Source organism: Schistocerca cancellata, chromosome 1, assembly GCF_023864275.1.
Source record: "Schistocerca cancellata isolate TAMUIC-IGC-003103 chromosome 1, iqSchCanc2.1, whole genome shotgun sequence".
NCBI lineage: Eukaryota > Metazoa > Arthropoda > Insecta > Orthoptera > Acrididae > Schistocerca > Schistocerca cancellata.
In genome coordinates, this window is record NC_064626.1 from 912,973,231 (window position 1) to 912,989,582 (window position 16,352).

The window sequence follows — 16,352 nt, forward strand, 5'->3', positions numbered from 1 at the left end:
AAGAAATTTTATAGATTTTAGTTACAAGATAAATCAGACAAACCTAAAGACTGCAAATTCAACTAATTACAGTTACGAATAATTTGAAATGGAACGACAACATTGGATAATGCTGTAGAGGAAGCACACCAAAGACTGCGATTTATTGGCAGAAAATATAAAAAATGCTACAGGTTCACTAAAGAGGTTGCCTAGACTACCGCTTGTCTATCCACTTTTGGAGTATTACTGCGCAGTGTGGCATCACCATCAGGCAGGACATGGCAGAAGACATCGAAGAAGAAGGGCAGCTCGTTTTGTATTGCAATAGGGGAGAGGGCGTTACGGATTTGATGCGTGAACTGGAATGGCCCCTTTTAAAACAACGGCGTTTTTCGTTACAGCAATATCCGCTCATGAAACGTAAAGCATAAACTTTCTCCTTCGAATGCGAAAATATTTTGTTAGCGCCCACCTACATAGAGAGGAATGATCACTGTAATAAAATAAGAGAAATCAGAGCTCGAGCGGACAGATTTAATTGTTCGTTTTTCCTGGGCGCAGTTTGAGAATGGAACGGTAGAGAAGTAGCCTGGCGGTGATCCTACGAACCCTTTGCTAGGCACTTAATTGTGAACTGCAGAATAATCATGTAGATGTAGATACCACGTACCTTAAATGCTGCAACGTCATTTCCAGGCAGCGTACTATGTTCCGGATAAATGGCGAATGCACTGTGCACATCTGGAACACATGACGAAATTCATATCATTGACAAAATCTTCGGCAGCTTTCAAAATGGAGATTGCACATACTTCACACTTACTAAGAAGATGCAAAAGACCATTATGTAGGGTAACTGAGGGACAGATAACTAATGATGTTTGTTTTTACCATTAAACTAGTGCACTGCCTTCGTTCATATATTTATTTGTTTATTTATTGCTTCAGCTGTATTTCAAAAGTGTGGTACCCCATGGAAACACTACATTCCATTACCACTGTGACAGCGGAGCTCGGGTCTTTCCATATCGTTACAGCTGGCTGACAACAGTTTTGCAGGATGACTGACTACCTCTGACATCAGAGTGGCGTGTGTGCGAAGCAGTGGGATAATCTCTCCATTTCCGCGGCCAGCATGGGGTGAAAAATGTTCACCCAACAAAAACATTACTAACTGATGGTTCTGGTTTCAGAGAATTAGCTGGCTGTAGCCATGGCCCAGGGAACGATCAAACGTAATAATACGTTCTTTGGGGAGGCTTCTCTCAGGAGTTCTTCAACAACTTGTTGTCTGCTACAAGGAAACCCAGTTCTAACTTAATCCCTCGAAGACTCAAACCTGTGTTTTTCGCCACAGGAAGAGACAGGCGTCAAAGACTCTATAAGTAGAGTGGGAGGTAATATGGCTAGAGCATTGCGCAACCCCAAAATACTTGGTTATCACGTTAGATAGAGCACTCACTTACAGAAAAATACTGTACTAACACCATGCTAGCTGCTAGAAACAATATTGTACGCAACGCGGCAGGCACATTATGGGATACACATCCCAGGACAGTAAGGACTACAGCTTTAGTTTTGAGGTATTCAGCTGCAGTGCACGCATATGCTATGTGGTATAACTCCAGCCAAGCCAAACAAGTGGAAGACATCTCAACGAGTCACGCTGCATCATTACAGGCTGTTTGAGACCAACATCGACTGACAAGCTATATTGGCTAGGCGGTACCGCTCCGCCTCATCAGACACGAAGTGGCAGCCAAGAAACTAAAATCTAAATCGACTACATCTAAGGCTCATCTCCGATTTTAATACCAACCAGCCCGACGCCGACTTAAATCGAGGAGGAGTATCCCTCATAGATCCAGAAAATCTCACTAACACGCAGCAACAAACCAGCGAAGAAAAGTGGAAAGAAATGCATCTCGGATACAGGCGGCTTACTAGCCGGTCAAGCTAGCATGCACTAAGCAGCGATTGAGGTATGCCGAAGTCGGCCGAGGTGACCGAGCGGTTCTAGGCGCTACAGTCTGGAACCGCGCGACCGCTACGGTCGCAGGTTCGAATCCTGCCTTGGGCATGGATGTGTGTGATGTCTTTAGGCTAGTTAGGTTTAAGTAGTTCTAAAATCTAGGGGACTGATGACTTCATAAGTTAAGTCCCATAGCGCTCAGAGCCATTTTTGAGGTATGCCGAGGCAGCAGAATGCTGCCTCAGTACAACGGCTCTTGGCGACAGTGGTGACCTTGTTAACGAAAGTCTGATGTGAGCTACGAAGCCCAATGGGCTTAAACAGGTGTCCTGGCGAGCACCATTCGGGGTCCGACGCGTCTGATAGGTATATGTTGGCGTCCCGAATAGAGCTCAGGACCTTCGGAAAATAGCTGGAGAATCAAGCGATGGAACCCATGGGGAACTTTCACCTCTGTGCTTTGAGTATGAAGCCCAGAACCATCAAGAGGACTAGCTGACGGCTCATAGATCAGTGGCTTCGTATAGTTGCTGATAGAGTTCCATAAGGCTCTAGCGGCTAGGTCACACAATCGACCAATGACTGGCGCGGAGACTGCACCATTCGAAGGCATAGTGCCAAAGGTATGCTGCCACCGGCTGATCTGAGAACACTTACACTCACTCCAGCCAGGAGTGTTTTGACAGCAGCTAGTTTTCCATCACGTAGCCGGCTGTAGAAACACATCGTTGTGATACAGTGTGCAGTAATCCAGTTCACTGCTGACAGTAGAATGCATTTTGGTAGTGTGCTAAGCCACGATTATATACAATAATTTCTAGCTTAACATGCCCATACCATCTCAGCCTTGATACAACCTTTATTTCCCTATCTTCTCCTGTAATGGTTCCACCTTCATTAACTCTCTGATCCTCTCATTTCATAACCTGTCTATCTTTGTCACTATAATATTGTTCCTCAAGAATTTCATTTCATTTCTCTAGCTTTTACTTTGCTTTTCTCTCTTCTTTTCATAACCCAGGTTTCGGATGCATGTGTCACGATCCGGACATTGTATGAGCGATATATAATCATTTTACTGATTTGTGGTACATCCTTGCTCCATATCAGGCTTCTGACACTCTTCCGAAATGCATCAGCTGCAAAATTCTCTCAAAGGAACACTATTGAGAAAAGCTCGAAAACTGTCATTTGAAGCTGACTACAAAACGATTCTACTGTCTCCAACATACATTACGCGGGGGGAACACGAAGGTAAAATATGAGAAATTAGGACTGGTACGGATGCATATAATAAGTCCTTTCTCCCTCATTCTGTTTGAGAGTGGAAGAGGAACGGAAATGACCAGCAGTGTTAAGAGGTACCCTCCGTCAAGTGCCGTATGGCGGATTGAGTAGAATTTATGTAGATGTTCATTACGTTGGTGGCTGGCTTACATACTACGTCGGTGTTACGAAGGTCTGCCTGAAGCTGATACCACAATAGTATTCTGAATCGAACGTGATGTAACGCCAGATTTCTTAACCATAGGAATTAACATGGATTATGTGGAATGTAGCTCATCTTTCCAACAAATAGTTACATTAGTTGAAAAATTAGTCAATGTTCTCTTTTATATGCCTTTCAATAAGAGATCTGTTGGAGCTCAAATATGAACTTGGTTCTGGAAATTTCTTTCGCTGGTGGATCTGGAGTAGGCTTAATAACATGGATATGGATCATTTCCTTTTACCTGATTTTCAAATTTGTGTCACGACAGGGAGTGTTCTAGAAGCTTTTAGACTTTTGCCTCACGTCCGTGTTATTTTGGAAGATACACCTCTACGCGTCCAGAGGCAACAGTATCTTGTGGATTAGCCAGCCTTCTGGATTTTTGCTAAATATGTTCTTAGATGTGCTCTGATTTATAGGTAGGTCTCACACCAGAGCGCAGAAACGTGGAATCGTTAATCCGGCTGAACACCACAGAATATATCTTCTATCGGTCACCAGCTACACGCAGAAAGCGCACTGTTTTCATCATACTATTTAATGTTCAGAAGACATTGGGCTGTAGTAGATTATTACTCTTCTAATCCATAATGCACTCTTTTTGAAACAACGCGTGCTCAAACGAGAACCATTAGTGACAGTACAAGCTTAAGAAAACAATGTTAGGTGAGTTTCTGAACAACAGTTTCAGTTTTAATACCAAAAATAGCTTGCAAATGCCACATTTCTCTACATTATTATCATAGCCAAGGATCGTGTCGACGGTAAAACCACTGCTGGTCATAAAAATTGCAGAATTGGAAAAGCTAGCAAATAATGAAATTTTTCTCGTTTTGTGTAAACAATATATGAGGTAGAATATATTTTTAAATTTGTAGGCAATCGGGCGTTATACATGGTGTGAAATTGACTGTCCATAGACGGCACCTCTGACAGCATTAATTACCCTAACTTCTCTGGGTGCTGAGTCGAACTGAGCTTGGATAACAGACACAGGTATATGTCGTTTTTTGTGCTGCCTCGCCTCAGTCGCACTGGTCAGCGAGTGGTAGCGTGCCAGTCTCTCGGGCAATCCATAACCAGATGTTTTCGGTGGGTGAGAGATCTAGTGAAAGAGCTGCTCGGGGCAATAGTTGAATAACTCCTGTATGTAGGTATGTTAGGAGTCCACGGGAACATGTGGTTAAGCATTAACATGACGAAAGATAAAATCACGGAGAGCTCAAAGACAGGACACATGCAGCGGCCGTTAACACCTCATATACATATACTGGTATCGTGACGTGTACGGAATGGCATCCAACATAATAACGCCTGGTGCTGTGCTCATTTCGGATAGCAAATGCAATCTAGCAACAGCCATTCTCCTCGGAGTCTCGACACATGGATAGATGCATCGTAATGTTCCAAACAGAAGTGGCACTAACCTGAAAAAAGTTGTGCCCTGTGTTGTCACTGAGCACACCACTGTTGGAGCGCTTGTTCCTCTTGCAGTGTAAAACGAAGCTGCAACAGTGATCTCTATGCCGACGATCTGTGGTGTTCCGCATGTCAGCTCACTATCCCTGTTGTGATGAAACGAGCATCTTGGTCGATATTTTGAGTGCTAAGTGGAGGCGAGCGATGGAGAGTCGGTTTGTTGCTGTGTATGGGCGGGCTGGGAGAGTACGGGAAGGCTGGACAGAGTCGCAGCATGAGCAAAGCGGTCGAGGAGCGGCTTGTCCGCAGACAGGGCACGACGCCGGAGAAAGCCCATGGCTAGCACGCCTCGCGACAGTGGAGGTGAATGCCAAAATGTCTCGGCAACTGAGTGTGTTGAATTAAAAGTACTGTGTAGCTACTAAAATTGCCAAGACTGCCTACTGTCGAGGCACAGCCAGTATAAGGACATTTCCGGAATTAGCACGAGCCCTAAACAGAATCAAATTATTAGTTTATTTATGCGTCGTCTTGTTTAGAGATCATTAAAATTCAAATGTTTGTTTATTTATGACGCATAATACCCATTAGCAGACATCTTATTAACACGTACTATATACCACCAAATAGATCGTGACCTCAGTGTCATGATGAGGTACCTTGTTGTGCTATAAGCACGAAAAGAAATTGTTAAATTATTTGTAATTTTCACTAAACTGTGATAAAGCAGAATTCTGCAAACACACACTTATTTCACGTCAAAATGTTGACATTGCAGTAGTGATGTAATAATTTAGGAATAGGTGATTTGTAACGTTTGTAAAAAGAAAAACATTAAGATGTGTGCTTTTTCTCATAGGGCCACGGTGACTAGTAGAATACGGACATGTATTCGACTAGCTTCTGTGATGTCCGAACAGAAGTAAAATGACAAACTAAAAGGGGGAAGTATAGACTTTATTTATGGGACAAGGCGTGCATATAAGCAGATTTAAGAATACGTATATTAAATTTTTATAGTGTATGTACAACTATGAAATGTGTATTTCCGAAAAGGTGCGTCAAAAAAAGTAACACAGTTAACTGCAGTGGCTGGTCCTGTAACCAAACTCTGGAGTAGGCAAACAGAGCAGCCTCGTGGTCCTCTTGTCGCTGACGTTGCAGGAGTGAAGATGGGTTTGCGATCATTGCATCGGAAAAGTGGAGATCCTTCTAACGTGTTTCAGCGGAACTCTGAAAACCTTGAAAAATGCTGAAATTGCTACGTGTGCTACAAACTCAGACATTCGTTAGTGTTCGGAACTTTTCATTCGATGCTCTGCTTGCTTTGCTCCGCACTGTACATTGATTCATTTATCAGCTGCAGGTTTACTTGGAAATGTAAGTCCAACTTTTCGTACGACTTTCCTTCGATTCTTTACTTGCAAGTAAAGTTACAAGTTGAATTTAAACCGCCGCATTAAGCTATGTCATTGTGCTTCAGGACTGTATTGTATGTACTGTATGTTAACCGGGGACCTAGAAACGCCGGCCGCGGTGGTCTCGCGGTTCTAGGCGCGCAGTCCGGAACCTCGCGACTGCTACGGTTGCAGGTTCGAATCCTGCCTCGGGCATGGATGTGTGTGATGTCCTTAGGTTAGTTTGGTTTAAGTAGTTCTAAGTTCTTGGGGACTGATGACCACAGCTGTTAAGTCCCATAGTGCTCAGAGCCATTTTTGAACCTAGAAACGACGGGTAGGCTCCGTCCCCGCCGCAGCCGCAGTGGTCCACAACCCCACGACGACTACCACAGTCCACTTCACCCCTCCGCCGCCCCACACCGAACCCAGGGTTATTGTGCGGTTCGGCCCCCGGTGGACCCCCCACGGAACGTCTCACACCAGACGAGTGTAATCCCTATGTTTGCGTGGTAGAGTAATGGTGGTGTACGCGTACGTGGAGAGTTAGTTTGCGCAGCAATCGCCGACATAATGTAACAGGCGGAATAAGGGGAACCAACCCGCATTCGCCGAGGCAGATGGAAAACCGCCTAAAAACCATCCACCGACTGGCCGGTTCACCAGACCTCGACACAAATCCGCCGGGCGTATTCGTGCCGGGGACCATGCGCTCCTTCCCGCCCGGAAAGCCGTGCGTTTGAGCGCACGGCCAATACTTCGGGATGCTACACCTAATTTCATTTGTAATAATTATGATTGATTATATTTGAAAAATTTGCGTAAGTCTATCAAATTTCGCTGATTATTATGCATTTTCACATCAATGCATTACTTGGGCCAAAAGACAGCAGCACATAACAGACCCTTGGATATAGTTGAGATAAAATTATTATAGGTGGTGTGCTTGCCCAATCACTACAGGTTGCTGCTGACAGGACCACAGTGAACTTCCAGTTGGTTCACTTGCCAGGTAGTAGCCAGTGAGCTTGTAGTCTGGATACCTATCATGCTGTAAATAAGCTTCGTTCATGACTCAAGGCATGTGACGCATCTGTACGATCCTGCAAGGCCGAGCGAACAGTGTGTCTGTCCTCTCTGTTGCTAGTTACTGAGATCCCACACAGTGGTGAGTATGGCACTCTTAAACCCACTGATTCCATATTGGTATGACAGTTGCGGAATTCCGACCAGTACTAGAAGCTGTATCGTGGAAGATGAACCACAGATTCTGTATATCACTTTTTTGTGAATGTCGAATTCCGTCACAAGCCGATATACACATGTGATTTCTGGAGAACAAATACGTAGCATAATCCTACTTTCTACTATGAAACATCAGTTCGTTACTACTGTTTGCTACTTTATGTGTCTGCGCAGACATTCTAATCATTTGCACTTTATTTTAATTTAATATTTTTTGCACACTGCCATCAAGGTGATGTAGTTTCAATGACCACTATCGCAGTGTTTCAGTCTGTACGGTAGAAGCCGTCAAGCTGTTTTTACCCTGGTCCCAGGACACTTCCACGGTGACCTGTATGTGCGACGTGATGGTGACCGAAACCGGCAGGGCTGGCTCCGTGCCGCTGGCATCCGCAAAGCCGAAGTCCAGCGCGCTGACGTTGAGCGACAGTGGCGGGCGCTTGCGGCGCGCGACGCGCGACACGTCGGCCAGGAAGCCCTCGTAGCCCTCGCCGAGTGAGGCGTGCAGCGGGCCGGGCATCGGCAGGCGGGAGCTGCGGTGAGGGGTGCCCGCGCTGCAAGTGCTCCACACGCCCTCCAACAACAACGTCAGCGGCGCCTGCACATCGGCAAACCACTCTGCTGTCCCCCAGTCGACGACAAATCAAAGCAAATACCATACCTTCAAATACGTGGAGTCTCGCAAGGAGAGGCTGGTATAGCGATATCTCCACCAAGGACAACGCAGTGACCGACGGCCTTCACTGAACAACGGTAGCAGCAGGATGAGATTTTCACTCTGCAGTGGAGTGTGCGCTGATATGAAACTTCCTGGCAGATTAAAACTGTGTGCCGGACCGAGACTCGAACTCGGGACCTTTGCCTTTCGCGGGCAAGTGCTCTACCAACTGAGCTACCCAAGCACGACTCACGACCCGTACTCACAGCTTCAAGTCTGCCAGTACCTCGTCTCCTACCTTCCAAGCACTTGCCCGCGAAAGGCAAAGGTCCCGAGTTCGAGTCTCGGTCGGGCGCACAGTTTTAATGTGCCAGGAAGTTTCGAGAGCACCAGGGTTTTCATAGAATTGTCGGCGCTAACAGACAAGCAACACTGCCTGAAACAACCGCAGAAATCAATGTGGGACGTACGACGAACGTATTTGTTAGGACATTCCAGCGAAATGTGGCGTTAATGGGTTATAGTAGTAGACGACCGACGCGAGTGTCTTTACTAACAGCACGACATCGTCTGCAGCGCCTGTCCTTGGCTCGTGACCATATCGGTTGTACTCTAGACGACTGGAAAACTGTGATCTGATCAGATGAGCCCCGATCTCAATTGGTAATGACTGACGGAAGGGTTCGGGTGTGTCGCAGACCCCTCGAAAACATAGACCAAAGTTGTGAACAAGACTGTGAAAGCTGGTGGTGACTCCATAATGGTGTGGGCTGTGTCTACACGGAATGGACTGGGTCCTCTGGTCCAAATGAAACAATAACTGACTTGAAATGATTATGCTCTCTGCTTGGAGACCATTTGCAATCATTCACCGACTTCTTGTTCCCAAACAACGATGGAATATTTTTGGATGACAATGCGGTATCAAAACATTCTGGACAGTTCGAGTAAATGATTTGGTCACCCACATCACCCGACATGAATCTCATCGCACATTTACGGGACATAATCGAGAGGTTAATTAGCGCTCAAACTCCTGCACCACCAACACTTTCGCAATTATGGACAGCTATAGGGGCAGTATGGCTCAGTATTTCTGCAAGGGGCTTCCAATGACTTGTTGAATACATGCCACATTGAGTTGCTCCACTACCCCGGGCAAAAGGAGGTTCGACACAAGATTACAAGGTATCCCACGATTTTTGTCACCTCAGTGTTTAGTCTGTTCAAAATTACTTTAGCACTGACAGGTTCGACGGAAGTAGTAAGGCGGGCGAACTCACAATACCTGTAACCGCAGCAAACACCCGAAGTTATCAAACCTTCACTCTACCACCACAATACTTCCCGCCTGCACTGTATTTGACTTTCAGGCAGCTTGCTATCCTGCGTAATTGTTACATCCTTCGATTTTGTTTGTTATCGATTTTACTGTTGCAGGAATTGCCATCTTATTTCTTACTGTTATTTGATGTTTGGCACTGAGACATGTCAGAAAAAAAAAGTTCAACTGTGTGTGAAATCTTATGGGACTTAACTGCTAAGGTTATCAGTCCCTAAGCTTCCACACTACTTAACGTAAATTATCCTAATGACAAACACACACACCCATGCCCCCGAGGGAGGACTCGAACCTCCGTCGGGACCAGCCGCACAGTCCATGACTGTATGTCAGAAAGAAGTTCGTCGAAAGTTATAAGTGGAAAAATTCCGCGTCATACTTCCCTTGATGTAATCGATAGAAATGGTGCTGCTCTGAACATAAACTAAAGCACTATCATGAAGATTGGCAAGGAAACGTTCAAGAAATTAAAGGAAGTTGGAAAAACATCGAAGCTTGAAACTTCTGGTGAGATAACGCTGTATGTATAAGGGAATTACCAATAGAAATTCATTTGCTTAGGATGAGGATACGGTTCGTCGCCATGTTTATAATTACTACCGCAGGAAGGAAAGTATGACACGCGGCAAGTTATTGGTCACCCTTAAGGAAGCAGGTATTTTTGAAGGCAGTTTTTTTTTCATTTTATTAAATAACAACAGTGAAATTTACAGTGATATTTCAAGCATCTGTCATAGCGACGAAAGTGATGTCAGTGGGGCTTTTAGATTATCACCACAGAAACTAGCGGGGGAGAAAAGCAGAAGCATTTCGGAAGAGTGCCAGAAGCCTGATACGGAGCAGGATGTACCACAAATCAGTAAAAAGATTATATACCGGTCATACAATGTCCCAATCCTGACATATGCGTCCGGAACCTGGGCTATGAAAGGAAGAGAGAAAAGCAAAATAAAAGCTAGTGAAATTAAATTCTTGAGGAACAGCATTATAGTGACAAAGATAGACAGGTTAAGAAATGAGACGATCAGAGAGTTAATGAAGGTGGAACCATTACAGAAGAAGTTAGAGAAATCAAGGCTGAGATGGTATGGGCATGTTAAGCGAATGCAGGACAAGAGGATACCCATGAGGATGCACGAGATGAAACTGGAAGGAAAGAGACCAAGAGGAAGACCGAGAGACAGATGGCTGAAAGGAGTGGAGGGATGCGTCCAGAAAAAGGAGAAGACTGGATCAAGGCGAAGACGGAGAGATGGTGGCAAGACAGAAGACGATGGAGAGAGTTATGTTCCAAAGGGACCTGGCCAGAGCCTGGAAACTGTCCAAGATGATGAATATGATGATGATGATGACCATAGAAATGAAATATAGGCGGATTCAACTGCATGTTTGAAGTGCGCAGTTTGCAATGGTAAGTAGCTACATAGCAATAATATATTTTCGTATCGTAATAAGTAGGCCTTATCAGCAGTTAATTCCAATTGAAGTTCATTTCATGAATTCAGTCTGTATCACACACACTGTATCAGTACTGGTTGGTTTATTTAAGATAAGTTTTCAAACCGCGCTAAAGGCACTTAAATCCTTTTTTTTGTTATGTTAGAAATAATCAGCAGATCATAAAAATTAATAACATGTTAATTACAAACCTAGCAAGCCGTTTCTCATAAGACTTATAAGCCAACCGAGCGGGGTGGCGCAGTGGTTAGACACTGGACTCGCATTCGGGAGGACGACGGTTCAATCCCGCGTCCGGCCATCCTGATTTAGGTTTTCCGTGATTTCCCTAAATCACTCCAGGCAAATGCTGGGATGGTTCCTCTGAAAGGGCACGGCCGACTTCCTTCCCTAATCCGATGAGACCGATGACCACGCTGTCTGGTCTCCTTCCTCAAACCAACCAACCAACCAACTTATAAGCCAAGAGAGGACCATTGTGCATCATACACACATAAAAAAAAGCTTTACATGTCCCCTCTTCCCAGAACTTCTGAGGATATACGTTGACTGTGGATATTCTATCACAGACACAGTCCGTTTGACTGTTCAGAGATGTCACTAAACCCGCCCAAAGATGTAAACAAACATACATGAGCAGCGCCTATTAGACGGAGGGGGTCCGACAGCCTATCAATTCCAGTAATTCCACCAGGAAGAAGACACACAGCTCGTGTTGTCTGTAGTTCAGCCATGCCTAGACGGTCAATACCGCGGTTCGATTGCGTCCGCATTGTTAGTTTGTGCCAGGAAGGGCTCTCAACAAGGGAAGTCTCCAGGCGACTCGGAGTGAATCAAAGCGATGTTGTTCGGACATGTAGGAGTTACAGAGAGACAGAAACTGTCGATGACATGCCTCACTCAGGCCGCCAAAGCGCTACTACTGCAGCGGATGATCGCTACCTACGGATGATGGCCCGGAGGAACCCTCACAGCAACGCCACCTTGTTGAATAACGCTTTTCGTGCAGCCACAGGACGTCGTGTTACGACTCAAACTGTGTGCAGTAGTCTGCGTGATGCGCAACTTCGCTCCCGACGACCATGTCGAGGTCCATTTTGCAACCACGACACCATGCAGCACGGTACAGATGGCCCTAACAACATGCCGAATGGACCACTCAGGCCTGGCATCACGTTTCTTCACCGATGAGAATCGCATATGCCTTCAACCAGACAATCGTCGGAGACGTGTTAGGTGGCAACCCGGTCAGGCTGAACGCCTTAGACACACTGTCCAGCGAGTGCAGCAAGGTGGAGGATCCCTGCTATTTTGGGATTACTGGGGCCGACGTACGCCGCTGGTGGTAGTGGAAGCCGCCGTAACGACTGTACGATACGCGAATGCCATCCTCCGACCGATAGTGCAACCATATCTGCAGCATATTGGCGAGGCATTCGTCTTCATGAACGACAATTCGCGCCCTCATCGTGCACATCTTGTTAATGACTTCCTTCAGGATAACGACATCGCTCGACTAGAGTGGCCAGCATGTTCTCCAGACATGAGCCCTATCGAACATGTCTGGGATAGATTTAAAAGGTCTGTTTATGGAAAACGTGACCCACAAACCACTCTGAGGGATCTACGCCGAATCGCCGTTGAGGAGTGGGACAATCTGGACCAATAATGCCTTGATGAACTTGTGGATAGTATGCCACATCGAATACTGGCATGCATCAATGCAAGAGGACATGCTACTGGGTATTACATGTACCGTTGTGTGCAGCAATCGGGACCACCACCTCTGAAGGTCTCGCTATATGGTGTTACAACATACAATGTGTGGTTTTCATGAGCAATAAAAAGGGCGGAAATGATGTTTATGTTGATCTCTATTCCAATTTTCTGTACAGTTTCCGAAACTCTCGGGACTGAGGCGACGCAAAACTTTTTTTGATGTGTGAATATAACTATTATCTCGTATTAGAAAACATGCAGAGAATATCAAAAAACTGGTTCAAATGGCTCTGAGCACTATGGGACTCAACATCTTAGGTCATAAGTCCCCTAGAACTTAGAACTACTTAAACCTAACTAACCTAAGGACATCACACACACCCATGCCCGAGGCAGGATTCGAACCTGCGACCGTAGCAGTCCCGCGGTGCAGAGAATATCACTTTGGAGTATATGAAAGTATTATGTACCCTTTAAGATTTTATTCGATGAATGTGTTCACCTAACCTCAATAACAGAAAAGTATTCCGCATGTCGAAAATTCGGTAACGTTGTAAGAAAATAGATTCTCGTAAACTATCCGTACAGAGTCTTAATAAACTATTGGCGTAAATAAAACTAGAATGAAAAAGAAATGCAGTTCTTCCAGAACACAATGATGAAAGTTCCATATTTGTAAAGTGAGTAGTTTGATAGTTGTAGCGACGTGTGTAAAACGTAAGATTACGCGTAAGTTCCGTGCTGGACGCGGCAACTCAGCTCCGCACCTCCACGTGCTCCTGCCGAACTGTCATTCTGAACAGACTATAGTGTGCCGTACAAGAAGCCTTAGCGCCATTTATCTCACGAAAAACAGCGTAAATCATGAAGCACAACCAAGCACGTCTTTCGCATGGGGCCGCCAGTAACTGCGTATTTAAGTTATCCAGACAAAATATTAGTCAGTCACTCAAAAGAGCACGATGGTAACTTTGGAGCATTACAGATGGCGCTACACTACTGATGTAAGTAATGTCAGTGAAGTGGTGTTATGTGCCAGCCGCCAGCTCAGTTAGTGTGTCAATATTGAGACGTGATAGGATGGCAGAATTGAGTTACCAGGTTAGAACTTTCCCATGACTAAACCACGAATGAAATTGCCTGATCTGCAGGTGTATCAACCCAGTGTCGAAATTGTCTACAAGGAATGGTGCACCACTTGTAGCCATGTAAGAACAGCCTGTGTAGGATCAGTGGTATATCCTAAACAACGGGGTTGGTTGCAAGCTGTGGATAAAAAAATTACTGTTATTCTTACACGTGTTTCGCGAAGGGGTTTTCATCATTCTGATTACCTGTGGTGACGTTGAAGCTGTACTCTGGACGTACTACAGTCGTAGAATTGAGATTAGTTTGGTTTCGCAAACTGTAGCCTGATTAACGGCCGATCGGTACCTACACACGTATTCAGCTACCGTGTTTGTTCTTTATATTCTGAGACCCATTATCAATGTGTTTTTCAGTGCCTTTTTGTAATTATAACCCTTGTAAGAGTTCTCGAGATTTTCATTTCGTAATAAATTTTCATGTATGGTGTGTCTGTAATATTAGGCCATATACTCGCTCACCTCGTGACGGGACCGCTCACTGCGCTTATGTTCGTCTCATATAGATTAAGCTGAAAGTGTTGTTACTGGTTTATCAAACTCACTTCATAATTCCGTAATTCTCGGACTACCTTTCCCCATTTTCAGAATTTCTTATTTTGTAGTAAATTAAACTACTGGTATGTGTCATTGCAAACATCTGATACTACAGGTATTCTTTCTTTCAGAATAACAGGTAAGTCTGTCGTTGCAGGAGTCTGGGAGCTTCAGGACAGATGCACAGGGCAATTCCGTTGGGCAGACTTACTTGTTTATTCATTTAAGGGCTATTATTGCAGGGCTGTAAGAAGAACTATTAACGCATGTATGTTAAAGGACTTCCCCAGGAGCAGAGGTAGCTCCCACTCTCAATAAACATATGTCACTCAGCAAATAAAAGCACAAACGTTTTACCTGGTACACCTTACAGGAAATAAAAAGAGAGGTGGTAATTGGATTAAAGTTGGGAGTTATAAAACCGAAATTTCAGCAAAAACGGCTTGAAGAAATACATGTTCCCCCGAATAACCCGCTTTTAATTAATACTGAAAGCATCGTTCACTAAGAGCATCTTATGGTGGTAACATGAATTTCTTCAAATACAATAGTCCTGAAGAACATTTTACAATACACGTTAAAACAGATGACAAAAACATCAATTTTCTCCTGATGTAACACGTGGAAAGAAAATTGTCATCTACGGGTATCACAGCCATAATGCATTTTGTATGATACAATGCAAGCGTCGAGCACGGATTTTCAAGCTGCTTATAAATTTTATTTTTTTTCACAATGGTTTAAGCTATTCACGATTGTGACGTTCGTTTTTATTTCACTATTATCGTAATTTCAGTAAACGATGCAGCAATAACTTTTAAGATGCCGCAGTTCTGACATATTAGTCATATATTTCTGACATGTTAGAATGAAACGGTGTTTCATGTGAACTAGTAGTAGTAGTAGTAGTAGTAGTAGTAGTAATAGTAGTAATACCAGTAGTAGTTTCATTCGTCCATAGATCTCTTCTACAAGGGTATTGGACGTGTCATTGTATTACAATTTAAGAATAAAAATTAAGTAATTCACATATACAAACATTTAATGTCATGCAGGTTTGGTATGACAAGGATAGGCCAGACAGTCGGCAATGGCCTTAGAGTAGGAACCAACCCGGCATTTACCTGAAATAATTGACAGAAACAACAGGGAAATCATAAACCAGGATGTCTGAATGAAGACTGGAGCCTCCACCCTCCCGAATACAAGGCCACACTATTTAAAACAGCGATACCTCATTCAGTTTACCTGTAGTGTATAGTAGTAGTTTACAAACATAAGTTATTTATGAAAAAATCTAATGCTACACTGTTCATTCATTTACCACTACCAGTCAACGCACACACTATATGAACTATACATATATTGTTTCATAACACTAAGCACACTACACACACTATCAGCTAATGTCAGGACCATTTTGAGCACCGCAACTTCTCATTTGGTAGCCTGAAAAACTGAGTCACCGTCTTTCTGTAACGAATGAGACGTTGAGTTTAGAAAGAGGATAAGGCGTTAGTGTTATAATTGTATAGCTTTGGGAGTAAGTTTTTCTGGAAAAGAAAAAGAACGAAAAAATATAGTGTGAAAGTTTATGTTAAATGTTAGAGGTTTTGTTGTGATTATTATCATTTGTGTTGCCCTTTTTTACCTAATCCCTAGTCTGATTATCTAATTAGTCCTCCAGTGCATAGAATGACTTAACTGGCATTTTTAAATGCATTTTAAATAAGTTTATTCTAACCATTTCTTTTATTTCCTTTGATAATTTAGTGTACAGTTTTAATTACTTGAAAGAAAATACTGTTTCCAGATTTATGTTCATTATTTCTGGTAAATATAAATTCAGTCTAGATTTCGTTCCATAGTCTTGGACAGAGCTGTCCGTTCAGTAATTATCAATGTTATTTTCGATGTGTACAACTAATTGAGAGACGTACTCACATGTCACGCTTAAAATACCCATTGTTTTGAATAGACCCTTAC